Source organism: Schistocerca piceifrons, chromosome 2 (assembly GCF_021461385.2).
Source record: "Schistocerca piceifrons isolate TAMUIC-IGC-003096 chromosome 2, iqSchPice1.1, whole genome shotgun sequence".
Classification (NCBI taxonomy): Eukaryota; Metazoa; Arthropoda; class Insecta; order Orthoptera; family Acrididae; genus Schistocerca; species Schistocerca piceifrons.
In genome coordinates this window covers 714128130-714142219 of record NC_060139.1, presented here as the reverse complement: position 1 = coordinate 714142219, position 14090 = coordinate 714128130, and the positions used below count along the sequence as shown (strand labels likewise).

The 14090-nt window shown below is 43.5% G+C and overlaps 1 protein-coding gene and 1 pseudogene across 1 annotated transcript in view; both read right to left on the bottom strand.

Moving 5' to 3' along the window:
• LOC124777868 (cGMP-dependent protein kinase, isozyme 2 forms cD4/T1/T3A/T3B) overlaps positions 1–14090 on the bottom strand; it is a 553690-nt gene that overhangs the window by 532109 nt on the left and 7491 nt on the right. The gene's annotated exons all lie outside the window — the stretch shown is intronic.
• Positions 12486–12603, bottom strand: LOC124778623 (annotated as a pseudogene).

Here is a 14090-nt window from a genome sequence, read left to right as displayed (position 1 = left end):
CTCCAGACTGTAGTGCCTAGAACCGCACGGCCACTCCGGCCGGCAGGCTGACGTCATCCTAAGCATTATAAATTACACAAGCAATACCGAATGGTACAATAGGCAGATTAAACGTCACAGCAATAGCACGCAAATCGTCACAAGTTTGCCACAAGGCTGACAAATAAAGTGAATTAATCAAGTTATATATTTAATTTCAAGTGCAGCTTCGCAAGTAACATCGGAGATCACGTGGACAATTCAGCCCGTCAACAATTAATCAAGCCATTTACAAATACTTCCATTACAAATCTGAAATTCATGTAGACTGTGGTTATACAACACGGCGATGTGACTTGAATGAACAAGTAGTCCGGAGTGCCCGGTGTGACCGTGGAGCAACAGTTAAGCGTCGGCGCGGATTTTTCGCTTGCGGAGGGACGGCAGCTGTCAAGCAACAGCGCAGAACTGTCTCGTAAATGCTCAGAAAAATAAAACAAGAATAACCGGAAAGACGTGTGACGCCATGGCTGTACAGAGAATCGAAACAGAACTGTGCAGCGGTGACACAGCGCCACAAGTATCTGGCTGGTCCCTTTGTTTCAGCAGACAAGAAGCCGACAGATGGACAACTGGAACTTGTCTCCGCTCACAGGTCTTGCGAGATGTCACCAGGAATAAACAGCAAAAAGAGGGGACCCCGCACACATGGGGCTCGTTCCGCAGCACCGGTTCAAAACATTTGAATTTACGATACCTATCGCGGCGCAAGAAAAAGGTTCCACGGGTTACGTATCGGCGTATTGCTCCTCGGGGAGAAGGTCCACGTTGACCAGAATGAAGAATGGTAAGAATAACGAGCTCAAGCGGTCGTAGAAGTATAACACTTACTAACTGTACAACATTAAGGTACTTACTTTAAGACTGGAAAATACAATAAACAAAATTTCGTTTACAATATCGTTATTGTCCCCTCCATGGCAGTGTGCCTAGTCTGTTCAAGAAGAAACATTTTTCGCCAGGCGGTGGCGTAAAATTTCTGATAACTAGACTGTGTGCCAACGTCGTGAGTTAAGTAGCCAACGGGTACACTGTGTATAGTGGAATGGGAGCTTGAGAGTGGTACGACATTTCTGAAATGACAACATTTCCGCCATCGAATAGAATCGTTTCTTTTCCACTACTGTTCGGTTCCGGCTAATATGCCTTTTTCAAGCGGTAGCGGTCGTGCATGAGGACAAGCCATCAACTTCTCCAGCCACCACCAAACAAAAAACTTGCGACGAATAATCATGAATACAACTGGTATAAGAACAGTTTATAAATAATAGCAGAAACGAGAATCTCCGTCAACATACAGTACTTGGTGTGGGTATCTTCTACCACTGCTGCTCCTTCCCTGTCCCGTTCCACTCGCAAATGGAATTCTCAATAGTCTTTCGCGAAAAGAACGTCGTCTTCCCTTCAGAGATTCCCACTTGCGTAACATTGGCGTGTTGAGCGAACCTGCCTGTAACATATCCAGCAGCACGCATATGAGCTGCCTCGATATCTTCCTATAACCGCGCCTGGGCGGTAGTCAAGTCTCTGGGAGGAACGAGGATTAGAGTTTAGTGTCCCGACGACGAAGAAGTCTTCAGAGACGGAGTACAAGCTCGGATTGTTTCACGGATGAGCAACAAAATTGACCGTGCTCTTTCATACGAAAATTCCAGAATTTTGCTGGATCGATTTAAGGAACGCAGGAAAAACCTAAATCTGGATGGGCGGACGCGTATTTGAACTGTCGTCCTCCCGAACGCGGGGATGCACAAGCGAACCGTACGTAGCCTTCTTTGTTGATTCAGTACACTTTCCCATAATGCTGCTAATAAGTCGAAGTTCACCATTCGCCTTCTCTAAAACCAGTCTTGCACGCCCTTTCCATTTCATAGTGCTTTGCAACGTTACGCTTAATTATATACACTATGTGATCAAAAGTATCCGGACACCCCCAAAAACATACGTTTTTCATATTAGGCGCATTGTGCTGCCACCTACCTCCAGGTACTCCATATCAGCGACCTCAGTAGTAATTAGACTTGTGAGCAGAATAGGGTGCTCCGCAGAACTCACGGACTTCGACGCCGTCATGTGACTGGGTATTACTTGTGTCATTCATCTGTACTCGAGATTTCCACACTCCTAAACATTCCTAGGTCCACTGTTTTCAAGTGATAGTGAAGGGACACGCACAGCACAAAAGCGTACAGGCCTGTCTCGTCTGCTGACTGACAGAGACTGCCGACAGTTGAAGAGGGTCGTAATGTGTAACAGGCAGACATCTATCCAGATCATCAAACAGGAATTCCAAACTGCATCAGAATCCACAGCAAGTACTACGGCAGTTAGGCGGGAGGTGAGAAAACGTGGATTTCATGGTCGAGCGGCTGCTCATAAGCCACACATCTCGCAGTTAAATGCCAAACGACGCATCGCTTCGTGTAAGGGGCTTCAACATTTGACGATTGAACAGTGTAAAAACGTTGTCTGGAGTGACGAATCACGTTACACAATGTGGCAGGTTTTGGGTATGGCGAATGCCCGGTGAACGTCATCTGCCAGCGTGTGTAGTGCCAACAGTAGAATTCGGAGGCGTTGGTGTTATGGTGTGGTCGTGTTTTTCATGGAGGGGGCTTGCACCCCTTGTTGTTTTGCGTGATACTATCACAGCACAGGCCTACACTGATGTTTTAAGCAACTTCTTGCTTCCCACTGTTGAAGAGCAATTCGGGGATGGCGATTGCATCTTTCAACACGATCGATCACCTTTTCATAATGCACGGCTTGTGGCAGAGAGGTTACACGTCAATAACATCCCTGTAACGCACTGACCTGCACAGAGTCCTGACCTGAATCCTACAGAACACCTTTGGGATGTTTTGGAACGCCGACTTCGTGCCAGGCCTCACCGACCGACATCGATACCTCTCCTCGGTGCAACACTCCGAGAAGAATGGCCTGCTATTCCCCAAGAAATCATCCAGCACCTGATTGAACGTATGCCTGCGAGAGTGGAAGCTGTCATCAAGGCTAAGGGTGGGCCAACACCATATTGAATGCCAGCATTACCGATCGAGGGTGCCACGAACTTTTAAGTCATTTTCACCCAGGTGTCCGTATACTTTTGATCACATAGTACACCACTACTACTGTACTCGAACACTGCAAGAATTTTTCCCTGCTCATCCGCATTAACTTAGATTTTTTACACATTTAGAACTATCTGCCAAACATTACAGCCGACAGAAATTCTGTACAAGTCATCCAGCATCCTCCTTCAGTCACTCAACGAAGACATTTTGCCCTGTACTACAACGCCATCAGCAAACACACGCAGGTTGCTGCCCACTCTATCTGTCAGATCACTGATGTATGTAGAGCATAAGAACGGTTCTGCCACACTTCCTCGGGGCACTCCTGACGGTTCCTGTATGTCCGATGAACATCCTCCGTCCAGGACATTATACTGGGTTCTACTACTTAAAAAATCTTCGAGCCACTCACACATCCTTGAACCTATTCAGTACGCTCGGATCTTCGTAAAACCATCGTCAACCGGCCGTGGCATTCAACGTACAACGTGGTGACTTCCACTCCGCCGTACTGTTGAATGCTCAGAAACGATACTGCTTGTGTATACGGTACATGATTGCAGCGCTTTCCAGTGGCAGATGTCTGGCTCGCAAATCACACGCACTGTTAACGTAACGGACGCGTGTAAAACACCTAAGTTTGTTCTATTAAAACGAATATTTTCTTTCTTATCCATATGTTGGTCATGTAGTCCTGCCTGTAGCATACATAAATAAAAACTTTGATCTCCATGAACTTGTCATAAGGCAAAAAGGATGTTCCATGTCCAGTCAATAAGGCCATCAACTTATAGAAGTTTCATTACAATAGTGCGATACAAATTTACAAGTCTTCTTCATAACAAAGAAATAAATCATAATTCTACTTTTTAATAAAAGGCTAAGGTCATTATTACCTTATCGCTGACTGTTCAGTAGCAGAATCTTTAAATTTGTGAAATACTAGACTTGAAACAAGAGTACAAAACATCTTACGGTAAGTAATGTAACCTCTCATGGCACTTATAGTTACGTTGCATCGAACATTACAAAACACTCTTCTAGTAAGTTAATAGGAAAATTCCCAGAATCTTGTAGAAAACGCAAAGGTAATTAAAAATACACTGGTTTTAACAAGATATGAACCAGCTGCTAACCACACACAGCAATTCATAACCCGCGTCTCTGTTCATCATACTATGCAGAACTTTCACAATACATGACCTTACGTTATTTGTTACCATCTCCTGAAGATTTAATCGTCGATATGTTATAAACTGACATTTCATTATAATGAACCCTAGCAAAAACGAAGCGTTTCTGATTCATTTCAATGTGCCAATGCCTTGAAATAAAACTTTTTTATAACACGCTAGTTATAATGCGAAAACTTCTAAATAAGAAATATCTTCAACAACCAATATGACGTTTCTCGTCTTTTATTATAACAAATCATACCAATAACGACACGTTTTCGAGAGATCTTAAATGTGCTCGTGCTTTGAAACGGTTTGCATTCATAGGCTGTAAGTTATAATATAAAACCCAACAAATATGGGCTTTAACTGAAATCCAATATGGCGTCTCCCAACTCTGTAGTACTACATTGATAGGTAGGTAGACAGAGAATATTTGACACTGCCTTTCACGTTGGGATAGGCTCCGCAGCCTGGTTTTTCCACGCTATGGCGTCAGAAACTCAACTTTGTCGTTCGAATGCACGGTCCTTGTGACGACGGCTTAAATAGTCTTCAGCGTGGGACTGAGCAGCCCAATGCGAGTCATCTGTAATAAAGTAGGTTGCCATAGCAACGGCAGCCGTCAAAGAGGCAATGCTATTAGCAAAAGAGGGCACATTGGAACGTCGTTCTCTCTCGTGTCAACACAGAGTACGAGGCGCGCCACTGCTTGAAGTGTGTAGGCAGCGCGGGTGATATTCGGCCACGGCGCTCAATGGAAGTTCAGGCAGTGCGAGGTGTGTGGACCAGCGAAAGCGGACTGCGCGGGACAGGGCACCATAAAGCGGACTCCGACAGACTCGGCGGGGCCAGACCAAACGGGCTTTCTACCTCTCTGCCCGTGGGGACTTTCCGCGCCGCATCCAGCTCCGCGGAAAATACCGGTATCTCTGCGATTTCGGTAACCAATAAAGCTACTACTGGACTCCACTAATCGGGTGAGGGGACCTTTATCACCAGGTTACACGTTTGCTACAGTCACTCTGGTTTTCAAGACTCCTCTGTCGCACCCAATGAAGCTTGCTGGTAAATATGCCACATGTCCCACGGACAATGTATTACCCTTGTTGCTAGCGGCCACCTCTAGACAGAAGTTTCTAAAGTGCTTGTTGTGGCCTCCAGGGTAAGGAAACATGAAAATTCTGTGAGACTTAAATTGGCATCCTGTCCAGTCTCGAAAGTGGCAAGCACTTGCAGGTGGTCCCTGATTAATTAGCATCATTTGTATGTTTTTATATCGATAGTAGTTATCTCTGGTTCAGGTCTCTATTGATGTACCCTGTGAAGTGAAGGCGCTCTAGGCTCATGCGTTGTAACTCTGTTTCAAAATATTACCCATCGTTAATCTTTAATCAGCCCATATCCATTGTATTTGGAAGACAGAAGTTTCACATTTGATGCCTCAGTTCCGATCGTCGAAAAAAGGTTATCCCCGTATCCCTGCGCTCCAACGAAGCAGAGTCAGCTAATTCTCAATCCGTTCAGCATTCTATGCTTTGACTCCACTAACTTATTGAAGTTAGAAATAGCGTGCGACGCCAATTTTCTAAGGTGGCCTTGTGAAGGGAAGTGGCAGTAGTTCTGTGATCTTTGGCACTGGGAGCTTGGTTCCTGAGTACATGTGCGACGGACATCTCTTTGGGCTTCCAGAATTATTGTTGTTGTGGGTAGATGACATCGCTTGCGTGACTGTCTTGCTTCGGCTGGGGTGTGTGCTTTGCTTGGGGTTGTACGGTTGTCAGTAATGGTTCAAATGGCTCTGAGCACTATGGGACTTAACATCTGAGGTCATCAGTCCCACAGAACTTAGAACTACTTAAACCTAACTAATCTAAGGACATCACACAACCCCCAGTCGTCACGAGGCAGAGAAAATCCCTGAGCCCGCCGGGAATCGAACCCGGGACCAAAAATTTTCACTTCGGGTTTGGTATCAAGTTTTTCTTAGTCAAGAAATATATGCAATAAAATAATGTGTCCATAAATTATCTTTACAACGAGACTTCTTCCCATGGGGTTTTGTAAAGGGTATGGTGTACCGGACTAAGGCTAGAGGTCTACAGGACTTGACGGTATACATTTGAATATCTTGAACGTCTTGAATCTTACGTGGAGAGAAATGTAATTCCGACTGCACATTATCCGTGCCACTGAGGGTGTAAAAGTTGATGTGTACAAACGATGAAACAAAAATTTATGCGTTATCTTATCACAAGTTGAAAACCATTTGTCAATATCTACTATGGTTTTAAAGGTATTAAAGTCTGAAGTTGCAAAGACAATTTATGAACATCCTATACATAAATACAGAACCTTGTCTGCAATATGAAAATTCGCTACATTTCTTCTTGTGAGGCTTGTTTTCTTCTGCAAAAGATGGTAACTGCTGCTTTTTCGTATCACTTATTATATTATTGTTAATCTCTACATCGTCACTACAGCATAGTCAAAAAACAGAATTCTATTAGTTAATCGACATGATGTAGGTGCAGGGGAACTGCAAGAATTCACCTGAACTATTTGTCAACTTCGGAGTAATGGCAGAGTCAACATCACCACAGTGGGAAAAGTTTTGGTAGCAGAAATTAGCCTAGGCTTTCTCAAAGACTAAATCAGAAATAATCTTAAGCAAGATAATCTTCAACTCGCAGAATACTATAAAATCAAATACTGATCAAATAAGAAACTTAATCAGGCTGATCATACGAGGACGTGATTAAAAATCCTACAGAAATGCTAATACCGTATAAATGGCTATAGGCATAGTGGAACAATGGTCATTCAGGGATTTAGTCCACTAGTACAGTTTTAGAAGAGAAATTCAACGGAATTGTATGAATGAACACTGGCCAAAACGACGATAATGCTGTAAAACTCAGTTCGCCTACAATTGACAGAACCTGACGACATATAAAGGTTTAACTATTTAAGGCCACGTTCTCATAGCAAGCTATTCTTCAATGGGCTGCACGAAAATCACACTTAGCTCTTCACGGAGAAAATTCGACAACGGCCCGACGCCGATATTAGTAAAATACAGAAACTTAAAATGTTGTAGTAACGTAGAGCTTTCTCAGCACATACTTGACGCTTTTGGATTGTACTTAACAGAAGTGGATACCTTTTGTTATCCCGGACAGCACTGCTTCGCGCAGTTTGCAAAACGCCTCTCGCATTGTCTGATACCTGTGCTGGCTCGATGTGCGAATTCTACAAAGCGTAGCGCCACAGGGCAGACGCTGACACAGATGCCGCCGCCCACGCCGATGTGACGTCACGACAAGCAACGCGAGCAAAAAGTATCGCGCAAGCGCTTGTGTACGTGTGTGTGTGTGTGGTTCATGGCTTTTCTCGGCTCACCACTCTCTAGACGGCCATTCTTCACAGTTTCTCTGCCATACCCGACAACGCAATTCTTAGCGACCGTTCTGCAACCCGTAGCGTGATTACGTGTAGTAGCAGCCCGAGTCGATTCAGCTCTCAACTGCATCAGAAATATTAATTGACCCACCATACCACGTTTACTTTCGCAAGAGTGAGTACATCCGACAAGGGAGCAGGGGTAACGAGTGATGAAGGTTATTTCCCGTAGCACAATCACAAACACTGTGATGTTCTTCCTCCTCCTCTCTCTCTCTCTCTCGCCTGGCAAAGTGGAAAGATCGACCTTGGGCTCCATCCACGTGCTCCAAGCGAAGCGAGACGCATGCGACTTCGCTACGCTACGTAACCAAGCCTCGGTCTATTAATGAGTCTTTTTATTGTATTGGCGGATCTCGGTCAAACTCATACATTGTTCTGCGGGTGAAATTGTTTTAATAGGAGTCGCCAGCATCGCTTTGGCCAACGAAATAAGGTTAATTAATTTTTGTGGTCGCTATTATTGCTATCTACTGTCTTTCCATTAGCGTTTTTACTTTGCAGATTGCGGATTTACGTTCCGAACTCACGGCTTCATCATCAGGGTCTCATTGGAGCTCTTTACACAACAACTGACTCCTTAAAGATGAAGCTGCGACTTCGAAAAGAAATACACGCAAAGTAAAAAACGCTTTTGGAAAGACAGTAGATGAATTTTATTAACAGGTTAATAAACATTTCATAAATGTTCTCTCAGTGCTTGGAGGAACAAAGATACATTAAAAGATTAAAACACACAGTAATAATGTTCCGTAATAATGTTTATTTTATATTTTGTTGTGAACCGGCTTTCTACTTTCTGGTGCATCGTGACAACTGAACACTGAACAGACATTTCACACACATCAGCGAAATGCGTGACACTCAAAGATTGTTTATCAATACGAAAAACACAAAGTTGGAAATCTGTAATTTGACTTGGATACAGAACAATAAATACAACCTATGGATATACAGATTGTTTTAGAGTCTAAAGATACGAGTATAAATTCGTTTGACTGACCTAAACATATTTAACTATACAAAAAACATGTACAATGTAATGTAAACCTTTGTGTTCATTTTACATCAGTGCGAGTATTCTTTAGAGGTTTTAGCTAATGTCAGTATAACTTGCGTAGTTCGATATGTTTAGGTCAGTCAAACATTGGATTTAAGGATATATATATATATATATATATATATATATATATATATATATATATATACTCTTATCTTTGGAACCTAAAACTTTCTGTATTCCATTACATAATATTTATAGTTTCGTATCCAACTGAAATTGGTGGCATTCCAATACTGCGTTTTTCGTAATGATACTTAACCTTTAAACGATCCATATCTTTGGAAATACTGTACCACTTTTTGTAGAGCTAGATGCACTCGCTCATGTTGTGTGGACTGTCTGCTGTTCAATCTTCGCCGGCCGGGGTGGCCAAGCGGTTAAAGGCGCTACAGTCTGGAACCGCGCGACCGCTACGGTCGCAGGTTCGAATCCTGCCTCGGGCATGGATGTGTGTGATCTCCTTAGGTTAGTTAGGTTTAAGTAGTTCTAAGTTCTAGGGGACTGATGACCTTAGAAGTTAAGTCCCATAGTGCTCAAAGCCATTTGAACCATTTTTTTGTTCAGTCTTCAAGTTGTCATGACGGCGTACTAAGCCGAAAGCCGGTTCACAACAAAACATAAATATTATTTTGGAACGTTAATACTATGTATTACAGTTTTTACTTGGTTAGTTAACCTTCATACTGGTTTCGTACAACATCCTTGGAAGCCACTAAAAGAAATGTCAAGGGATGATAGTTCAGTACTAAGAGAGACAGAGGGTAAGTTCTCACTGTCTGTAGCGACAATCTTAGTATCTAACACAACTGTATGTTGTGGAAGTGGTTCAGTACTCAGAGAAGCAGTCACACTAAACCAAACATTTAAGTTTCCGCAGAAACCACACAGTTTGCTGCCATTTTAACGACCTCTGCACATAAAACCTTTACACAATTTTCTAAAAAATTTGAAGTCTGCCGCCAAAAAGTAACCCTGGACTATATAATAAGTCCCAAAAAAATTATCACCTTCAATCGGTGTCCTGAAGGACCCCAACATCCCCTCTACAGTTTGCACACGTTCACAACTGACCCCACAAAATTTCAAGTCCAGGAGGCGAAGAGACAAGGAGATGTTCAGCTGTGTACTCGACAGCACTGGTGTCGATGAAGTCTTAGTAAAATACAGTCGTAATCACAATTGGGGTCAAAGCGAAATAAATAATCCGCAACGAGTCATTGGCGAATATGGGTTCCTCGTATCAACAGAGAGGGATATTAATAATATTCAGTCTTCGAAAGTTTATAGGTGGCCATGACACTCAGCCTGTACATGTATAGCTGCGTGCAACTTATAATACTAATAGCTGTACGATCTTAAGTGTTTATAGCGACAGCCGTACTATCTACCACTACCCTAGGCTGTGGAAGTGGTGATGTCACGCGAAGTCACTTAGTACAGCTGTCGATAGTACAACAATGGGTATTTTTAAAAAGAAGAAGGGGAATCCCCGTGACATGCTTGTGTAATGTATTGCGCAGTGGACTAGCTTACGAGACAGGGAAGCGAACCCACACCCTGATCGAATCCGCGCGCAGGAGGAACGCCCGTTGGTCTAGTACACAGGCAAGGCCGAGTGGTTTTTTTTTTTTTTTTTTTTTTTTTTACGTGGTTTTCGCTTGTGTAAATCCCAAATTGGTCTGCAAACTACGCCTCAGAAAGTTCTAAGTACAAGCAGTAAAAATACGATAACATGCATACGAAATTTTATAAGATTTGCCGACGGACAGCCTACATTACTCCCCCTCCCCATTGCGTACTAACAGCAAAGAGAAACTGCCACAAGTCCGCAGTTCGTGGTCGTCCGGTAGCGTTCTCGCTTCCCGCGCCCGGGTTCCCGGCTTCGATTCGGCAGGGATTTTCTCTGCCTCGTGATGACTGGGTGTTGTGTGATGTCCTTAGGTTAGTTAGGTTTAAGTAGTTCAAAGTTCTAGGGGACTGATGACCATAGATGTTAAGTCCCATAGTGTTCAGAGCCATTTGAACTTTTAGAAACTGCCACAATTATTTCGGATTGGGAAAGAGGATGCTATATGGGCGCAGCTAATATCAAAATTAACTAAATCCCTCTGGCAGTATTGCTTCAGTGTATTATAACTGCGCCATGTCGACTAACTGATGACCAAATTCGAGGGCATTTAATTAGTAGAGAGAGACGTTAGCATAACGGGTTAGCGAAAACATTAAACCCAAAAGAATGTTTTCGTGTTACGTTCATCACGTAGGGACTGACTTGCTTCATCAAATAAGAGAGAAGGTCACGCAATATGATCCGTTGAACACCGTATTCAGAAAGTCACTGAAGCGACTCTCAAGTCTCTAGCGGTCAACATTCCAAACGAAGAAAGGTTATCAATGCGCTAGAGATTACTTCAGACACGAATGTCTTTGATAAACTCTATATCCTCACTGATTTCTAATTGCATTTGTCTGAATAACACTTCTATAAACTGTTCATTTATCGAGGCAGGCGAATGTGTAAAATACAGTTTTACTTGAAGTGTGAGTAGAGGCTTCGGAGGAAAGTCTACGTTTTACTGTAAGACGGAAACGCCAGAATATGTGCGAAGAAATGAGCAGCGACATCTGTTCGAAACACGGTTGCTGCAATGGAATGCTTGCGAGAAGGTGTCATGGCGTTATGAGCATTTTTTACTGTATTTACAATTTCTGAATTCTCGGTTACAGGTAGTAGTATCTTTAAATCGATTAAAGACAGTTATATTTGTCATTAGATGTAGAAACTGAGTCCCATAAAAAGTATGGAAGAGTGTCTGCGGTCATTTCTACGCTATACACACCAGAGGGACTAAACGATTTATCAGAACAGAACGGAAATAAAATAGAAAAATCACAAATATAAGGACAAGACGTCTGGTGACTAGTGTGGTGATAGTTAACCGAACTGTAGAACACACGATAAAGTAAGGGAGGGAGTCTTAGAGTTCAGCGTCCCGTCGAGGACGAGATCTTAAGCGCGGCGGACTAAAAACTCTGATTGGGGAAGGTTAGTGAGCGAAATCAGCCGTGTTCTATCCATATGAACCATTCCGGCATTTCCCTCATGCGATTTATGGAAAAACAAATCTGGATGGCCTAATGGGATATGCAGCGCGTCCTCCAGAATGCAAATCCAATGTGCGACCATTGCTCCACCTCGATTGGCAGAATTTACAAAACGTTGCATATAGAACATGGGGACATAGTTCCAGGGAAAGAATGTGCAACTTCTATGAAGCCCAGAAGAATAGATGCGTCTGTTCAGTATATCAGAATTGTCATCAGTGCGGGGTGTGATTACTCCTTGCAACATCGCAGCTCACACAGCGATATGCGACGCCGTTAATGGTGGTGTCAATGTCCTTCATAGTAATATAATCCCATTCTTCTAGTAAGGGCACCGCCAGTGCGTGCCACACAACGTATAATTAAAGCACTCCGTCCTCAAGCCACGAGTGGCCTACCGGGACCATCCGACCGCCATGTCATCCTCATTAAGGATGCGGATAGGAGGGGCGTGGGGTCAGCACACCGCTCTCCCGGTCGTTATGATGGTATTCTTGACCGAAGCCGCTACCATTCGGTCGAGTAGCTCCTCAATTGGTATCACGAGGCTGAGTGCACCCCGAAAAATGGCAACAGCGCATGGCGGCCTGGATGGTCACCCATCCAAGTGCCGACCACGCCCGACAGCGCTTAACTTCGGTGATCTCACGGGAACCGGTGTATCCACTGCGGCAAGGCCGTTGCCTCAACGTGTAATAGATACGTAATATCTGCAGCGCGCTAGATATTCTTATTCAATAATCGCCGAAGATCAAAATCAACTTTGTATACTCAAAACATAAATTGAGTATGTATTCCGGCGATTCTGTATAGCACAACTCAGTGCCTAAATATCAAGTCGAGTGTTAGGTAATAATTGTGCAGATGGGAATTGCTGCACTTGTGGCGTCTTCCAGATTTGTCTTGACATACGCACAAAATGTGCCCCAACTGGCCAAGGACGTCACGAGAAGGTTGTAATTTCGTTTTAGGGATCAGGAAAGCAATATTCCAGCATCCTAACCACTAGCCTCATACATTTGCCGTGTAGACTACATCTGGTGTCCAGATAAATAAAAAAAAGTCTAGCTGGAGGTGAAGATGCGCTTAGTGTAATATTGCCTGCGTCCCGTCTTCAGTACCAGAGGAATCTGTAAAGATTAGGCCATAGCTCCGCTTTGCCAGTAACAGCCAACTCAAGGAGATGAAGAAAACCCTTATCTCCACTTTTACTGCTGCTGTATAGCGTTAACATCTCATTCCCTAGCCGTGCCGGTGAGCTCTTGCTGAGGCTGCTGTTTACGACTGCGTGCTTCCGTGGGAGCATGTAGCTCATGGGTGTAATCCTCGAACAGGTTCATGTCAAGGGCGAATAATTCCCGTGACGACATATGTTTATCAACAGCTGTTGTAAAAGAACACGCGAAACTTCTTAAAGTTGTTGCAGGAAGCAGCACTATGCGGAAGATGTAGTACAGGGAGCAGGAAATGATCAATGATATGCCTACATTCTGATCCTAAAAAGACTAAATATACAATGATTTCGTGCAGTGGTTTGGAGCTCACGAAATCGAGAATTCTGACTGCAGCTCTTGTGGGGCGGAGGTGGCACGTCGTGGGCCTTCTGGTGCGGAGTTTGTGGTTATCATTTCAGAAGTCTGGAATTAGTGATCCATCGAGGTCAACGAAGTTACTTTCCCGGTACGGAAAGCTGACCAAGCGTTCCAAAGTCCGTAACCGTGTGCGCGCATCTGATTCTCCTCAGGTGCTTTCCCATTTTTCTTGGCGAGTGTTGCCGATTAGAATGATAATGGTTCGTGTTTTAAGGCGCTAAACAGCGAGGTCATCAGTGCTCTTTGTGAATTAGTGAGTGTGGACTTGTTAAAAGAAGACCCAGTGCAGAGAATGGAACCTTTAGCGAGCTGGGGGTGAAATTGGATAAATGTTACGAACTTGGCTAGGATTAATTCATGTCAATAAATTTGATGCGTTTATGTGAAAAATTTTGTAGTACTGTTTTTGTGTGTCTATTCTAAGCTCTTGCTAATCCGGCCATTCCTTGCACTTAGGGGTGTCTGATTAGCGGAGGTGCCGGGTTATTGAGTGTGTCTTAAATTTTGTGTAAGCACACAGGGATTATACTTGATTAAATCCAAAAATAAATTCATGTAAATAGAAAACGCAGTCCTTTAG